Genomic DNA, 17,229 nt, shown 5'->3' on the forward strand with positions numbered 1-17,229 from the left:
TAGTCTTTTTGTATCATGAGAGTGCGCAGAGATGACAATGTATCCACCCCCTTGTACATCCAGATACTGAGGGTTGCCTACCCCGTTTTTTATGTCAAAAAGGTCTATTACAATGTAGTACTTTTTCTACTATAATCTATGGTAGTTTCCTACAATACAACTTTTAATTTTTTGCGATTTATCTGGATTTATTTATTTATTTAGTTTCTTTATTTACGAATGATTTCAATGGTATAGTATTTTTACTCCATAATGTAGCAGTTTCCTACTATAGATGTTTAAAATTCGATCTTATTCGCGATTTACCAATGAACATACTGCGCGAAATGTAAATTTCACAAAAATTAACTATTTTAGTTTAGCTACACTGCTGTAGAATTAATTGTAACATAATTTAAAATTTAATTAATTACCTAACATTTTCAAAATTAAATTAAAAAAACAAACAAACCATCTACCAGTTTACGATGCAGGATCGTGAAAACCAGAAAATTGCAACAAGAGTTAATACCACCCTAGAAGCAAAAGCTCACCAACCCCGTATCCTTAACAGTGTCGAACCCTTAAAAGATAGTCTAAAAGAGCTTTTGAAATTCACCGTTAGAGGGGGCCAAGACTTGAACACCTCCCAGAAACTCCTACTACAGGATGCTCTGGTCATTCTTGAAGAGAGAGCGAGAGAGAGAGAAAATAGGAGAGAGAGAGAGGAGAGGAGAAAATCCTCTATAGCAATTCCTCTCTTTCTCCTCTCAGAAGGTTTCCGAGTTCCAGGGTTAAGAGTAACGTTTCTCCAAACTTGCTCAAAACAGTGTTCAGCACCCATGTTAACCCTACAGCAGCCGTGGATTAATAACAAATGATTTGTTTAACAAACAAACTTTAAGAAGGAGCCGGAGTCATTGTTTAGCGAACTTTCTTCATTACAAATTTCCACAGAAAACTATAAAACTTTCCCAGAATATCTGGCGCCGGTAAGTAATCAATTTAACAACTTGTAATTAACGTGTTTTAAGTGATTATATTCGGTTAATTGACACAACCGCCCTTGAAAGGACAACCCCCGATTTGTTCTAAAGTAACTGGGATAAGTTTCTGTAGTTTATTACGTGTTCATTTATTATTTACGTGTGACAATGTAACAGGAGCCCAGATTTTATAAATGTAGCTTTGGGGGGACTTTGTCAAAGTAAGTCTGTTTGTGGAGATACACTAAAAGGTTGGCTAGGTATTTGTGACCTAATACCTTAACCCCTCAACTGCCAGATCTAATTCAAGTTGACATCAACATTTAAACTGAGAAAACTTTCATGATATTAGAGGCTTTCAAAAGTTTCAAAGTTTATGTTTGTTGAAAGGAAAGTTATTATTGAGCTTGATTATAACAAATTTCTCTCCAAGGACGCTTAAATAAATTTTTCATCAAAAAATCTGATTAATTTTATTAATTCTAAAGCCGCCCTTAGCAACTTTATTTTTTTTATGTAACTAAGAGTAAATTGGAAGGATCTCTTTGAAGTTTCAACCACATATTAAGGGCCCAGATTTTAGTTCTGTGAAAAAGTTTTTCAAAGAAGCATTACGAAAAAAGTTAAATGCAATAAAAAACCATCCTCATATAATAAAGCCGTTATCAGGAGGCAAAAGAAATGTGTTTGGTGTTAATTTTCTATACATATTTAATCCGCAATTTGATAAAACAAAGACTCTATGAGGTGGTATTTGTTCATAGACTTACGTTACAATTACGTATATAGATATTAAAAAATGTTTCTTTTAAATTATAATATGTTAAGTCTCTTCTAAATTATAATACGTAACTTTTCTTTTTAAATACTTAAAAAATTTAAAGTTAATACAAAAAATTCAATTAGTTACTTTACTCTGTGCTAAAAATTATTCTGTATAACTTTATGATTATTGTATTAAAATTTTAAAAGCTAGTAGTATAATATAAATAGTCGCATCTTTAATTATAAAGCATATAATTTTTAGGGAAATAGTACGTGACTAAAACATCTTTTATAAATTTATAAACGAAAGGCTTAAGTGCACTTAGTTTCGTAGTGAAGTAAACATAAATATAATACAATATTTAAGGAGATTTTAGTATCTTATCTACAAAAGTTTTAAATTGAAAATACGGTTCTTAGTATGCATGAAAGATGTATAAACATCCGGATAAACAAAACTACTTTCATCATCCTAGGTCAAGGGGCTACTTGGCAAATATTGGAAATATTTTTATTTTATACAGGGTGTTCCAAAAGGGTACCGTTGGAAATTTTGACTAGAAAATGTAACTTCGATGACATTTTGGTCACAAGGATTAACCTAATTCAGAATTGGGACAGGTTAACCAATTTTAGATTTTTTACACTAATGTGAGATAATTACGTAAAAAATGGGTAATGGGCCAAAAACTTTACAAAAATCGTAACTATTTAAAGTAGCTAGATCATTTAAAGGCCTTTTCAGACGACTGAACTTTTTGACCCATCTAGTTGTTTCAAAAAGTAAAGAGTCAGCAAAAATTGATCAGTGATCAATTTACAATTTGGTGATTCAATTTGTTCAACTTCTGTTCACACGACCCAACTAGTTTACTCAACTCAAGTTGACTCATCTAAATGAGTGAAAAGTTGCATCGGCTGATGGTATAATGCACCCTAGAAAAATGTTCCATGAAAATCAGTAACTTTCGACCAACATGATTATGATGCTTCGAGAGGTGAATTACCAAAATAAGTTAGTTACGCAGTATTTTACGGATGACCCCTTAATTAAATTGACATTATCTTTCAGTTTTATACTTAAATTTAACGGGGTCACCTGTCAAAACACTCCAATCGTAACGCGTAAACAGTGCACGGCCCTTAGGGCCAAATATTCTAGAACATTTTCAATTTTGAATGCACGCCCTGGATTTACTATTGCATCGAAATAGCTTTTGAATGAATGCAAAATATTTGTGTATTTCGATGATATATTCCTCCTGAGCGTTATTCAAAATGTAAAAAGGATATTTATGAACCTTGAAGCTAAGTTATACTCCCTTTAAACGAAATAGCTTTTCTCTCAGATCTATCAGACGTAATTTAAGTACTTTTTTTCTCTTCTCTTCCGAAATATCTGCAAAATTTTCAGGAAAACTTCAATATTTTAGCGGAAAGCCAAACACCCCGAAGCGATGTTATTGTTTGCTTCATAATGTACTATACACGTTATCTTTTCCAAAGAAAACATAGTCTACAGTCTATAATAAATCTCAAGTACGAATCAACTTCAGGGTTCATTTATGTACATAGCTCATTCTATATTCAGAATATTCCTCTATAGAATTAATGGACCATCAAAACTTGCAGAGGTTAACGGTAATAGTTAGTGTAGGGCGCTGTCGGTTAGCTGTGGCATAGGGGCTAGCCACCACCCCTCTATGCATTGTAAAGGCGTTAGATAAGTGGCAATAAGTCGCAAGATGACTTGGTCCAATTAGCTAGCTGAACTTATATCATGTTTTCAACTTTTTACACATTATACCTTAAAAGAACGGCCTATTTCCAAATATAAAAGAAAAAATATTAAAAGCAAAAATAAAATCTCTTATTACAATATAATTAGCCTTTTTTTACTGCACCATCCGCCATTACTTTAGTGGCGTCTGCTAGCCAGAACCCCTTATCCTTATGGGATTGGTTGAACTAATTCCGTGCGGGGTCTGGCTAGCAGACACCTCTAAACATGATGGCGAGGCTGTAGTTAGCGTTGTTAAGACCAATTAAATGGTAAAGAGATCATTTATTTTATTTTTTAAAAATTTTCCCTTCTAATTTTAGAAAAAGGAAATTCTTTTAAGGTATAATGTTATGTTTCCTGAATCTTTCCTTTAAAGTCCACGATAAAACTTTTCTAGGATAAGAAAAAATACCGAAAAATACCAGAAAATTCTAATATCACCCTATATATTTAAAGTTAACTATGAATTTAATTTCACAAAATTTACGTATAATTCTCACGTTTCCAGACAATCTTTTTTGAACACGGATAAAATCCCAGTAGGTTTTAACATGACCCTTAGAAAATATGACGCTCTATAAATTTGAAAAAGAAAAAGTTTTAAAACTTTTCAAACGTTTTTTTATAGCTCGTGATGATAAAGGGGTATATCGGGATATGTCTAGTGATATTTCGCTTTTAATGTATGATAAGGGTGTCATAACAATATAAAAAAGGTTTGAGAACACCGTGATCGAAAAGGTCTATAGAAAATGAGCTGATCTGGACAATTTTTAACACTCATAAATCACGGGAGTGTTGAGAAGGGAAGTTTCGAAAAAAAAAAAAATTGCGCTTGCCGCCATATACGAGCTGTCTCCGACAAGCTCGACCGTTTTTATACTGCCAGATATTTCACGGTGTGGTAATTTTGGCGGGAAAATTGCTATCGTTTATAGAAGGGGTATTAAAACTATCGCTGTGATACTATAAATAGGCCAAAAAATCATAAAAGCAGACGCCTAAATTAAGGGCGCAGATTTCTCGAGATAAAATTTGACGAATTGACCTAAAAATCGCGTCATTTTAAGTAAATTATGCTAGAAAGAATATTAGACAGTTTGGCATACTAAACCCTAAAATTAGGCTTAGCATTTAGGACACCATCTCGAAATAGTAGGGGGAGCGTGAATCCAGTAATATTAAGCGAATGATGCTAAAAAACATTAGGCAATTTGGCATACTTAACCCTAAAATTAGGCCTAGAATTTAGGAGACCATCTCGATAATTTGTCGTGAATCATTGGTTTCTAGAGATTAGGGGGTTTGATTAAACCTTGCTCAATCTTAAGAAAAATAGGCTTAAATTAGACTTATCGTACCTTAAAAAGTATTACAAAAATTAGGCTTAGAAGTTAGAACTTGAGAGAGAATTCTTGCGGAATTGACTTAAACTTACTACCTGAACAAAAGTGGGCCTAATCTAGGCTTAGCGTAACTTCACTGCTACCTTTCGACGTAATAAAAACCATCGAATTAGAAATATTTTCTATTAGATCTAGACAAAGGCTTAAATTAAGCTTATAGTGTACTTTAACCTATACACCTTGCTTCCCTTTCGGTATATTATGTATATGCAATGAGACGGACCTCTACACTGGCTGGCAACTGGTTACTGGTTCCTATAGCTAGCTGTCATTTACGTTTGACCCCCTTTCGCCATGGGCTTTTCATGGTCTATTTCTGTCAGGTCATCCGAGATGAGTTGACAGGAAGTCGAACGTGGTGTTAAAGCGAAATAAAAAAAAATCGAGGGGGAATTCACTAAAGAATAATTAATTTAAAAGCAAAAATATCCATCGGATATATTGTTCACGCCTACGCAAAATTCGAGATGTAACCCTTAAATGTAAATTAGGAAACAGCGTCAACCCTTTGATGACGCGTAAATAAATTTCATATACACCCTTAATCAACCAGAAGGCATAAGTAACAAAACTAGAATAAGTATGACACTCAAAGAGAATGAAGGTTGTGTTTCCGTAAGTTCAACTCGCTAGTAACGGTTGTCCTAAAGCTAATTTATCCATCTTGTTATCGTGGGAACAAACCTTATTCCTTATTATGTCATACTAGAAGGCGATAATAGAAGAAGGATGACACTCTGTATCCTCTTATTACTTTAGTTATGTAACATGATTCTTCCCAGGCTCATGCATGTACCTCTTTGTTTGCTCTCCCGCTCATCAAACTTCATATGGGCATCGCACAGTGCCAGGGTAAATTCTATAACGGTTTGGTACCAAATCTTTAGAAATCAACCCACAAACCTTGATTGTTTTGACGTGGGACAAAAATTCACAAACGCATGCACCTTGGAAATCAAATATTTCAGCGCTAATAGAGTAATGATGAGGGAACTATTTATCGCGTATGTGATTCGGTTTAGTAACCTTGCTCCAAATATTGGAAGAATCATGTTATAATTACCCCGCATTGTGGTAAATTTCTCTCGAAGAGAAGTATTATACTTATTTTATTATACTACTTAGTCAGATGGTAAATATTGATGTGAAACAGAAGCGTAACCCAAATTTTCACAACAGCGGAAAAATTGAGAGTATTTCGGCATACGAGGTTTAATAATCTGATTAAATATAATATAGAAAACCATCTCCCTGATCTAAGAAAAAATAAACATTACCTTCAAGATCAATTTGGTTGAAGTAACGCAATGAAGCTCCTTTTTCATTTTTTTTCACCATACCCTGGTTTCTCTCTAAATTTACATAAGTTTGAACCCAACTCGAAACAAATTATTACCAAAAGAAAATTAGGAGAACAGGGAAGGCCATTGCTTCGACAAAAAAAAAATAAGGAAGCCTTAACTTAATCTTGGCTCTGCACTTTGTAAAATTCATTAGCTCCATCGGGAATAAAAGTAACATTTGCATATTTCTCACTTGGAACCGACAAAAATAATCTTCAAAAATCTCAGAGGGATATCTCTCGAGATAAAGAAAACGTGCGCGCCCTAAAACAGAAACAATTTAACTCAGAAGTTAGTAAAAAATACAAAACAGTTGTTCACCAGGTAAATAGCCACAAACTAAATTTCGAATGGAGTGTTTGAAAATTGCTTCCTTTCCTATACTGTATCCCACAATGCATCTGTGTAGTTCTTTAAATCCTACTGGAGTATACAAGCATTCGCTTGTCCATAAATGCTTCCATAAGTTTATAAGATATGTTCCATAAGTATTATACTTCGTAATGCTAAAGACTTACTGAGAGCTAGTTCGAGAACGACAAGCGAGAATTGACACTCGGGTTTAGTCTATACTAAGCCTTTGACAGCACCTCACCAGGTGTCGCTTTACGAGAATCTATGACGTTTCACCTACGTCACTTCATGACAAGCTCTCAGTATCCAGTGACATATCTTATGAACTTAGGACGCTTCTAATAAAGAACTAGTCGCAACAGCTTTAATTGAAGAAATAAACCAAAGTTATTGGGTTTACAAAACACGCGTGCTAAATTCTAACACCCACTGTTTACAATCGTGTTGATTCCGATGTTCTTCTTTTCATATTTAACATGATTATATTGATCCCATTATTGCGATTACTGATTAAATTCCATTACAATCGCGGTTAGCTCCCTTGCACATTCCAGCGTAACATCTGGCCGTTATGAGAAGCGTCTAAACATGGTTGCCACCCTGTATAATAAGTGAACATTCTCCAAAATCTCCATAACTGCCACCCTGAATAATAATTTCTCTAAAAATCTTCATAACTTCAACTCAAAATTCTCTAATACCCTAGAAGCTTTCGAAAAATAAGGTTTGTAGCACGTGCGCTTTTAAAATCTTTTATTATTCTTCCAAATCATTTGGGAGGATTAATGGCGCCAAAAACAAAGCTATAGAGGAATAAAATCTAAAAGATTTTAAAGGTGAATTTTTAGGCCTTGGCTCGATTTTAATGATAAAGCGATTTTCTTGGGAAAAACTAGGCCTAGGTACTATATATAAATAAAATGAACAGCAGCAAGCGGGTTCACACACGGTAAGAAACTTTTCTCCGCGCAGAGAACTCTCGCGGGATGTTATTTTTTTCATCTTTATACAACGGTGTTTCGATCTCAAGCTTTAAAAATTCTTACAAGAAAAAATGCGCTTAGTCTTAGCGATGCTTAACGACAAAGACATTTTCTAAGCCTTTAGGCTTAAGAATGTTTTCTTTTCTTTATCGCGTTTGAAACTTTGGAAAGTCGAACGGTGCATATAGGCTAGGGAACAATTAATTATTTCGAAGATGAAGTTTAAAATTTCAACTGTTAAAACTGGGACATAATCATACGTTGCAAATGCAATATATTATCCATCTTCATTTATATATCTTATACATATTTTAGAAAGTTGTTTCGTTCTTTGTTTGTGAGTTTGTTCTTTGTTTACACAAATAATTTATTAATTTCAGAATATGAACAAACCAAACTGCGTCAGCGTTGATATCCGTAACAGCATAAGATTATAAGTTATGTTCCATAAGTATGACACTTGATATACTTCGTAATACTAGAGACTTACAGCTCGAGCTAGTTCGAGAACGACAAGCGAGAATTGACTACACGGTTTTGAAATCCATCTTACTATTTAGTCTGCATTACTAAGTCTTCGACAGCACCTGACCAGGCGTCACTTTACAAGAATCTAACGTTTCACTTACGTCACTTCATGACAAACACCCTGTATATGAGTAATTACGGATAATATATTGCGTTTAATAAACCACAAAAAACCACTCGATAAAACCCAAAATTCAAATATTGCACGCGCAATATTTTCTGTCATAAATTTACAATTCTTTATATAGATAACGAATAAAAAAATAGCCGAAGTTATGCCTAGTATGAAATATTTTAGACATGTTAAATCTAGTAGAAAACTATATAAAAATAAATACGAAATACGTGTGTGGTTCGGCTATAGTAGCTGCATATACGGTTTATCAAATTTCGAAACGTTTTATAGAATGAAACTTTTAAACTTAACGCTTGGATAATCTATATCGATAAAAATATTCTCAAAAGCTATGAATAAAAATATGTTATATTACATTATATCAAACGCAAATAGAAAGAACAGGAAGTAAGGAACTAGAATTGGACCCAGCATCGTTTACTGCCTACATTCCGAGTCTTGATCTCTTTCTCTCTAGCTTCTTTGGTTGACCAATCAACGCTCACGTTATTTAAAACAACGGGGGGACGGTTCGGTAAATATTAGTTTTTATTTATTCATAGGCAACGATTGTGTCAGTTTCATTCTCCTTACTACCTTATTTTCCATTATTTTCATTTGCTTTTGATACCTTCAAAAAATAGGTAATATACGTCAATTGCCTTCAATTGTAAAATTTATTTCAACCACTCTTCCCGGTCGGTTTTGCAGCTACAAAATAGAGAGTTTAAGTAAACTGTTCACCGAAAATTATTTAGCAGCCTAGACGATCTTAACTTTAATTTCGTAAATTGAAAATTTCACTTAAACTTTAAGGCTATAAGTGTTAAATCTAATTGAAAGTTCCGTCAAGTTTTTGATGGTAAATTTTTCTTAAACTCGCTATTATAAAAAGCGTCTACCGCATGGGGAAAAACGAAAATATATTAGAGGTTTCGTTATATATATTTCATAAAATTTCGTATCGTTTTTAAGCCTTGGCAAATTTTTTTCTTTTTTTTTTTTGGAATTCAGTTTTTCGAAGTGCAACTTAACACTAAAAATAAAATAAAATGATTTACGATCTAAAAAATAATAAAAAGATATAAAATTATATTAGAACCCAAGATTTCATATTTCCGTTGCGATTCCGGGTTAAAAATGGATTCAAATACCCAACGCGGAGAGTGTACCAAGGCATTATGGGTCTTAAAATATGCTATAACCTCGTACCATATAAATAAACTAAAAGTGAAATATCAAAAAGTTAAGCCAAGATGGAATTTTTTCTCTATTAGCCCCTGCAAGATGGCTTCTCCCTGAACATTGGTGTGCTGCAAGTTAAACATTTCTACAGGGGCTATGGGGTTTAACATGGAGTTATTTTCCCCTGGAAGGTTGCTACTCATGAGCATTCAAAATTTGATTTTTCACAACTTCAAAAAATCATTTACTTTTTGGTGGTGATAAATCGATACGGAAGTTTATAAAATTCTTACAATAAGATATTGGCTGAGAAAATATGTATACAGAGAGAGAGAGAGAAACGGAATGGGGCCAAGAAAATGTAATAATCTCTTAAGCCTGTATACCTTGGTTATTTGAAACATTTAGATGGTTATTAAAAATGTTGGGAATGGGAAAAATACTCATGCATTATTAACATGGGTTATGTTTGAGTATTCATAATTAACTACGGAATTCGAAATTCCATCAAAAGATGAAACATTTTTCAAGAGTTGTAACATGATTGAGAGTCGTCAATAGAATGTTTATAGACATATAAAAAACCGAGTTGTATGTACCATTAGGATTATGTCATGAAGAGAGCCGTGGCTGATAACAATAAATAGGGATAATAACAACGGTTAAAACAATTGAAGTCTTGGCTGTGGTTTAAATGCCACTTGATGCTCCCATAATCGAGTTGTGCAGTTGACTGACCCTCTAAGCTTAGAAAAGGCAAGTTATAGCTCCACCCTCATAGACCAGTAAAGATTGGCTCCGGCCTTTGGCAGGTCAAATTTGTGTGTAGAAGATAAGCCTGAATATTAGGTGTGCCACAGGAGCCTACATTTGCTTTAATATTACATAATGATTAACAATTCGAGTCAATATTGCACTGGTTACCATCGTTTCCCTAGTAAAATTATTCTATTTGGTAAAATTGTTCAAACTATTTCGCGCCTTGACATCTCACGACACAAAACGCCAAGAGCGCAGACGTCAAATATGGCGATGAGAGGGTACACACGCAGTTTTACCCACTCTACTAGATCTAAAAGCTTCACCGAGAGAAAAGGCGGGCGGTCTCTAACTTTCCGTCCCAAGAGTACCCTAAGAAGCATTAATCCAAACGCTGGACGACGTTGTGGGCTTTGACGTATCGTGGGAATTACTTAGCCAAGACTAATTGGGGACCCGTAGTCTTAAAGCATTATTCCAATTTCCCAAGGCTCTGTTCAATAAAGTCTTATAGGCGAGTGGCTTCAAAGTATCGACCTGGATTAGGATTAATGGATTTCGGGTCAGGATTATACATCGCGTCATCATGGACCAGCGTAATTAAATACAGTATATATTTTCAGAGTTACGTTCCCGGAAATGAATTCCTTAACGAAATATTTAAAATAGTTTTAAAATAGCTAATATTTTTATCGGGATGAAAATAGCGCGGGAATTTTAAGGCGCGAAAAGCGTAAAGGCGCGAACTGGTGCCCTTTCACGCGTGTTTAATATTGTATAAACCCAAGTTAAGCCGCGGATGGAGAATAACGCGAGCGTAATCTCAAAGACGTCCAATTTCGGATCGCGTCTAAGAACACGCGCTGTTGAGTCAAGTTGATTTCCCGCCCGCCCGCGAGCGCGCGCGCGCGTGTGGCTTATTCTAACTCGCGCTGTGATATTCTCTTTCCCGCCAAAACTCTATATACCTATACGCGGTGTTTAATTTAACAAGTGCTTGTCTGGGGAAATGACAGTTTTGGCGGAAAATCTAACTCGCACGCTATAGAGTAGTGGCACTATATGTTAATTTCTCATAGAACGTAACGTAGCCAAAGGCAGGGAGGTGCTATTACTCTATAGCGATGACTAATTGAGGACTCTCTCTTATTAACGCATTCTGATATTTTAAAGTAAAGTTCAAGAGAATATAGCGATGTTTTCCTTTACGTTCGAAAGAATACGAATTATGGTATCATACATTCGGGGTATTATATATATAACGAGTTTGTTTATTATATTATAAAATGGACTTTGTAACTTTAAAGGGGACCAGTAAATTAAGAAGAAATAATATTTTTGAAACCAAATTAGCATATTTCTGCAGCGAGCTTAGGGAGGGCGCTCCTATATCCGTGAACAGTGATTTCTGAAATTAAATTTGTGACCTTGATAGAAAGCTAATTGCATGTCCCATCGCCCGCTTATACCATGGTTTCTTCGAATCTTCAAAACACCCACCAAGTTTTCAATAGGATCCAAAATTTCGTAACCAATTTCGTAGAATTCCTCGAAATTAGAAGCGGATGTATCTTAGCGGCAATATTAATCTAAAACTTTCTAAATTGCACTTGCGTCTGAAGCTCGAATGGCCAGCTGGGATTAGGCATCGTTAATTTCCGCTATACGCAACAAGAGAAACAAGATATCTTTCTCCTCCTCCGACAATGTGTCTTCCTCCAAGGCTGAAACTGAAACCCTATAACTTAGACCGTATATACCAATTCCTCGTCGTTACATAATTGCCAAAGCTTTTCACGAAACAGCAATAACAAATATCTAGTGTATAGAATGTTATATACGTAATGGAATCCCGGCTTCCTAAAACGTCTATACGTATTTTTCGTCGTCGTGCGGACTCGATAGAATACTTAAGCAATGGCAATATAGATCTCGCTTGAATTCTGAATTCCTCGTAAAAGGATTTCGGTCTTACTCCTTCGCACGCAAATGGTCGGATGTTGACTAAATATGTTATACAAAGGGTTGAACACCTAGATTAATTTATCATGTATCTTTAAAGTGAATAGCATAGCGTCGAATCCGATTACAATAAGGTCTCCTTTGTTTTAAATACTTCAAAATGTGTAAAGTGAGCACCTAATAAATTTGATTGTTATTTGAAATTATTTTGAAACTTGAATTTAAAATAGACACGATTCCAACTGTGATATTGGAAGATGACGTCATTACTGTGTCACCAAAGATTATTTTAAACCGCAATAGACTGTCTCGGGACAGTAGACAGGGTATTCCAAAATGGGTAGTATGAAAGTGCATGCACTCAATGGGCGATTTTGAATCGTAAATGTTCTATGACCGATTTTGACCAAATAGAAACTGCCAACAAGTTAAGATTAGAGTGTTTTAAGTAAGAAATTGAAATACAATGCTAATTTAAATAAGGGATCATTCGTAAAACACTAAAATCATAACATTTAAACGGTAAAGTTCTTGGGGAAAAATGTGATAGAAGTTACATTTTCATCTTGAAGTTGATTTCCTATAGAACCATCCCAATGTACAACTATCCTACCAACCTTTTTGGAACACCATTTCTTTTCTTTATAGATATTCCAATGAAAATGTTTTCTACGCTGCTATCCCTTAAAACTGATTAGAATAAATTTTCCAGAAGCTTTTTCTGATTTCTAATTTCTAATTAAATTTAATCCAAATGATAAGTGAAGTGGAATAACGATTCCAGCATCAATTGCGGCACATATTTATACATATTTACACAAACTGTTCCCTCGATACACAATATTTAAAACGGTAGCCACTTAAATATTTCATTAAAGTTCAATTAAGAAATGCTTTTGAAAAATTTCTCCCAAAGTACATCCAAACGTGTCTTAAGTGATATCGAACCTTCTCTCTCTAACACTCGGAGGAAAGGATTTCCTTCGTACGTCTTAAGTTTTAAATTGAAAAGGAAAAGTAGGCGGACGGAGGGAAGAGGGGGGAGAGGGGAGATAAGCACTTTCCCGCCATTATTAGCTGGTTCCCCCGCACGAGTGGGTTCTGTTTTCTACACCATACCAGACGCGTATATACTATTCAATTCCCGCGCTTTAAGAGCTCGCGCCAAGCCATCAGCTTGAGTAAACTCTATTCTTAAATCTGATGTAAGCTCTTCCGCACGCGGACCTTTTTTTCTTCTTTTCCAGCCAAATGAGAATTTTCCCGCCTTTAAAAGCGAGCCACGCGTTGCGCGCGCTTTTGTATGTATTTATATGTATACGCGACAATGTATACAAATTCACTTATCTTTAAATTGAATTAAGATAAAAGATGTGTCGTTTCCGCTCTCATAAGATGACCGGGTTATTTCTACGTGTGTTTTACGCGCGCTTTTCCTCTTTGTAACTATACGTAATTTAATAACAAGTCGTCCGTCTGGCCAATTGCTAAGCAAAAAAACACTTTCAACTCTAGCTTTTAAGTTTGCCGACAAAAATTTGACCTTCTTTCACTTATGGAAAGTATGAAAAAAAAATGTTTTAAGAATTTGTTGTTTTTTTATGTTGAAAATTGATTAAATTTTCTATACTGTGTAATTTAAAGAAAAGCGCGTTTAAAAACAATCAAGATTAAAAAACAAATAAATATTTTCAAAACTTTTTAAATATTTTTTTTTGGAATGCTGGAATTGAGGTACTTTTTTTCAAAAGGTAATTAAAAACATTAGGGACTAGATTTTCCATTAAAATAATAATAATAAATAAAAAAACTTAAGTGCAATGCGAAAAATTCGTTCTTTAGTTTGGAATGCACGTTTTGACGCTTTTAGCAAAGTTTTTCCCTCGAATCCCAGAAATAAATTGAAAATAATTTTCCTTTTTCTTTTTTTAGGGGTTTTCGATAAAATTATTTTTCATTTCGCTTTCGTTCCTCGGAGAAGAAAAGGTCACGTTCGGTGGAAATTAGTCCCAAAGGCGGGAAGCTAAGCCTACACTTTTGAGCTTTTTAAAGGAAAAGTTTAGGTAACATAACATTAAAACCTTTAAAGAACGGATTTTTTTCCAAATATGAAAGTGAAAATGTTAAAAAAGTAAATGATCTCTTATTACAAAACAATTAGCATTTAATTTATCTTAAAAACGAGGACTACTGTGCCGCCAGTGTCGTCTGCTAAATCGAACCTCTTATACCTACGGGATTGGTTGAATTCTCTGAGGCTGAGAGAGCAATGGCGGTGCAGTAGTCCTCGATTTTAAGAATAACTAAATGCTAATTATTTTGTAATAAGATATCATTTAAATATTTTCCCATTTATATTTAGAAAAAGGCCGTTATTTAAGGCATAATGTTACTTTACCTGGACCTTTCCTTTAATATTCCTTACTGTCGTTTTATAGCGACACATCTTTCGTTAATGTTAGTGAAAAGAACGTGCTATACTAACATTGGCTCTGTGATACTTGAGAGACGTTTAGGTCTACATAGTCGCGGACGAAGGCCTTACTTAAAAGTTCAGTGTTGACCAAATTGGGGAAGTCTCGGTTGGTTCTATCTAGACTTTTTATTAGAGTCACGTATCTACCGTGAATCAGTGTAAAGAAAAAACAATTAACGTTTATATAGAGAAATAAACTCGCAATTTAGATTAAAAATAGACCAAGTTGTAACTCCTAAAAAGATCATCCATGTTAATGTCTATCTGATTACGGTTTATTTTAGTATTATTTACCTGCGAGTATTGAACCCATTTTTGCAAAAGTTAGGTTGCAAAAAAATATAGTCTAGTGTTTGAGCACCTTGCTTTCCTTATAAAGACAAAACATTCGGTATTTATACAACAAAGACTTTAGATAAACCATATGGACTAATAACTCTTAACCCCATCTTTAGTAGTTGTGTCCACATATCTAATCTTAAGATATATCTAGATTTTTTTGTTAAAAAGAACCTTCAAGTTCTTAAAATTAAACTAATAGTTTTATTTAAAAAAACCTTAATGTATTAATAAATAAATGTGAATAAACGTTAGATAAACAATATGGACTAGTAACTTTGAAATCCCATCTTTAGTAATTGTGTCCACATATCTTATCTATATTTTTGGTTAAAAAGAACCTTCAAGTTCTTAAATTTAAACTAATAGTTTTAATTAAAAAATAAGAAACCTTAATGTATTAATAAATAAATGTGAATAATTAGGCTCCTATACTTAAATATAATAACGACGAAGTTAAAGTTAACTATTTTTCTCCAGAATAACTTTAACGAAGTTATATATTTAAATGCTTAAATAACTGAGGCAGAAAGCACGAACAGGCTTTAATAAAAATTAAAGATGAAATTGAATTGAATTTCAAGTCGATGTTTATCCTAGGGAAATATATTTCTACTTCCAATACTTAATATAAACTTATCGTTAAAATATTCAGAAGAAAACATGACGTTCCCACAAAATAAATACGAGAAGATAACAACATTTTCTTTAAGTAAACTACCTCCTAAACTTCATGCGGTTTCCGAAGGATCATGGTACGTGAGTTACGTTACCAAATAATATTTTCCCAAAACTTTTTCATGGGTTAAACCGTGTGTCTTAAAGGGAGGGTGAAAAGGAAAATCAAGTGATATTTTTCTTTGTCGATTCTTCTGCTAAATATAAGACATAACTGCGTAGAGAAATATCCATGAAATTCCTCAATTCCTGCCTTCTTGTTAACAAAATTCCTGTGACAAGCTCTATATCTCGCGCCACGATTGTCTCATCGCGCCTAATTATTATCAAATCTCGCGCCTAAATTTCATTTGACATGAAGCGGCGTGCTATGGGATTTTTTTAACAACAAGGCATGGCGTTACGCGATTGGCTGAAGGTGCAAATACCAAATTATCCATGAAATCTCAAACTAATTTCAATTTTATAATCATTCGGGAGTATTTCCTTTGCGTTTCACTATGCAGATTAGATTTATCATTTGTTGAAAAATCGATAAAGCAAAAAATCATCACTTAATTCCCTTTTCACTCTCCCTTTAAAGTCGTAGGCACACACCAATCGTGCGCGCGTGCATAACAAAATATGAAAAATCATCCCATTTTAAAAGTTCTGGTAGTAAAAGCTGAAATTAATTTCAACTTTAACCTTATTTCTAAGGTATTTTCATTGTGAGATGAACTATATATCTTATCCTACAAACTTAAACATGAATATGGAATATATTAAAGAAGCCAAAAAAAACGTGGTTTCGAGTTGAGTTTGTTTTCCAACTCGATTACAAATTCCTATAGGAAAGCCTCCGCTTTGAGTTTATACTCTCAAAATTTTGTTCAAATATTTCGTGCGAAGAGGCCAAAGGTAATAATCGAATTCGAAATCGAAAAATTTCAGACGAAAACTGTTCAATATTTGTTCAAGAAAAAAGTATATATTGCATTTGCTTATATCTCCACGGTTACACATGGTTTCAATTAACAAAAACCTTACAGAATACCATAGACAGAGTTCGCAAGAAACAAATAAATACTTTCTTTGTGGAGAAAGACTAGTAGAAAAAGTAAACGATAAGTGAACCAATTGGAATGACTCAAGTCGCGGAAATTGAAATTTTTCAGTTTAGAGACACGATTATAAAAAAATTACTAATTCCATTTTCCAAAATATTTTATCACGAAATTTTGCATTATTTTGGAAAAAGAGCAATTTCATATTAATTCACAGTGTTAGCCCAAAAAAATACTAGAAAACATATTCGAGCTTTGCGTAAGTAAGAGACGTATCAAACCTGATAATTTAAAATTTGAAACTTACCTAATTGGGCAAAACAAAGCCTCTTCGTAAAGTTATTGGATATTAAACTTTCCTGTAAAATAAAAACAACAAACAACATTAGTTATTTTCTAACAGGGGATACAACGTAAGAACCTTATCCTTATATATACATAGTCTCATTATTATCTAACATAAAATTTTACGAGCTTATCTCTTATGGTTTTCAGAAGCAGACCTCGGTGAAAACATTAAAACTATATTGTTTTACGTTCCT

General features: G+C 33.9%; 1 protein-coding gene across 2 annotated transcripts in view; it reads left to right on the forward strand.

Annotated features, from left to right (window-relative positions):
* Positions 1-296: 296 nt before the first annotated feature.
* The window catches only part of LOC149673846 (putative G protein-coupled receptor No18), a 51,329-nt gene continuing 34,396 nt past the window's right edge, over positions 297-17,229 (forward strand). For both annotated transcript variants that reach the window (XM_089839596.1, XM_089839595.1), the window contains exon 1: positions 297-971. The gene's annotated coding sequence lies outside the window, so the exon portion shown is untranslated. The remainder of the gene's footprint in view (positions 972-17,229) is intronic.

This window comes from Phalangium opilio, unplaced genomic scaffold (assembly GCF_054372755.1).
Source record: "Phalangium opilio isolate 3A_F unplaced genomic scaffold, DU_Popi_V2 ptg000048l_1, whole genome shotgun sequence".
In the NCBI taxonomy this organism is placed as follows: domain Eukaryota; kingdom Metazoa; phylum Arthropoda; class Arachnida; order Opiliones; family Phalangiidae; genus Phalangium; species Phalangium opilio.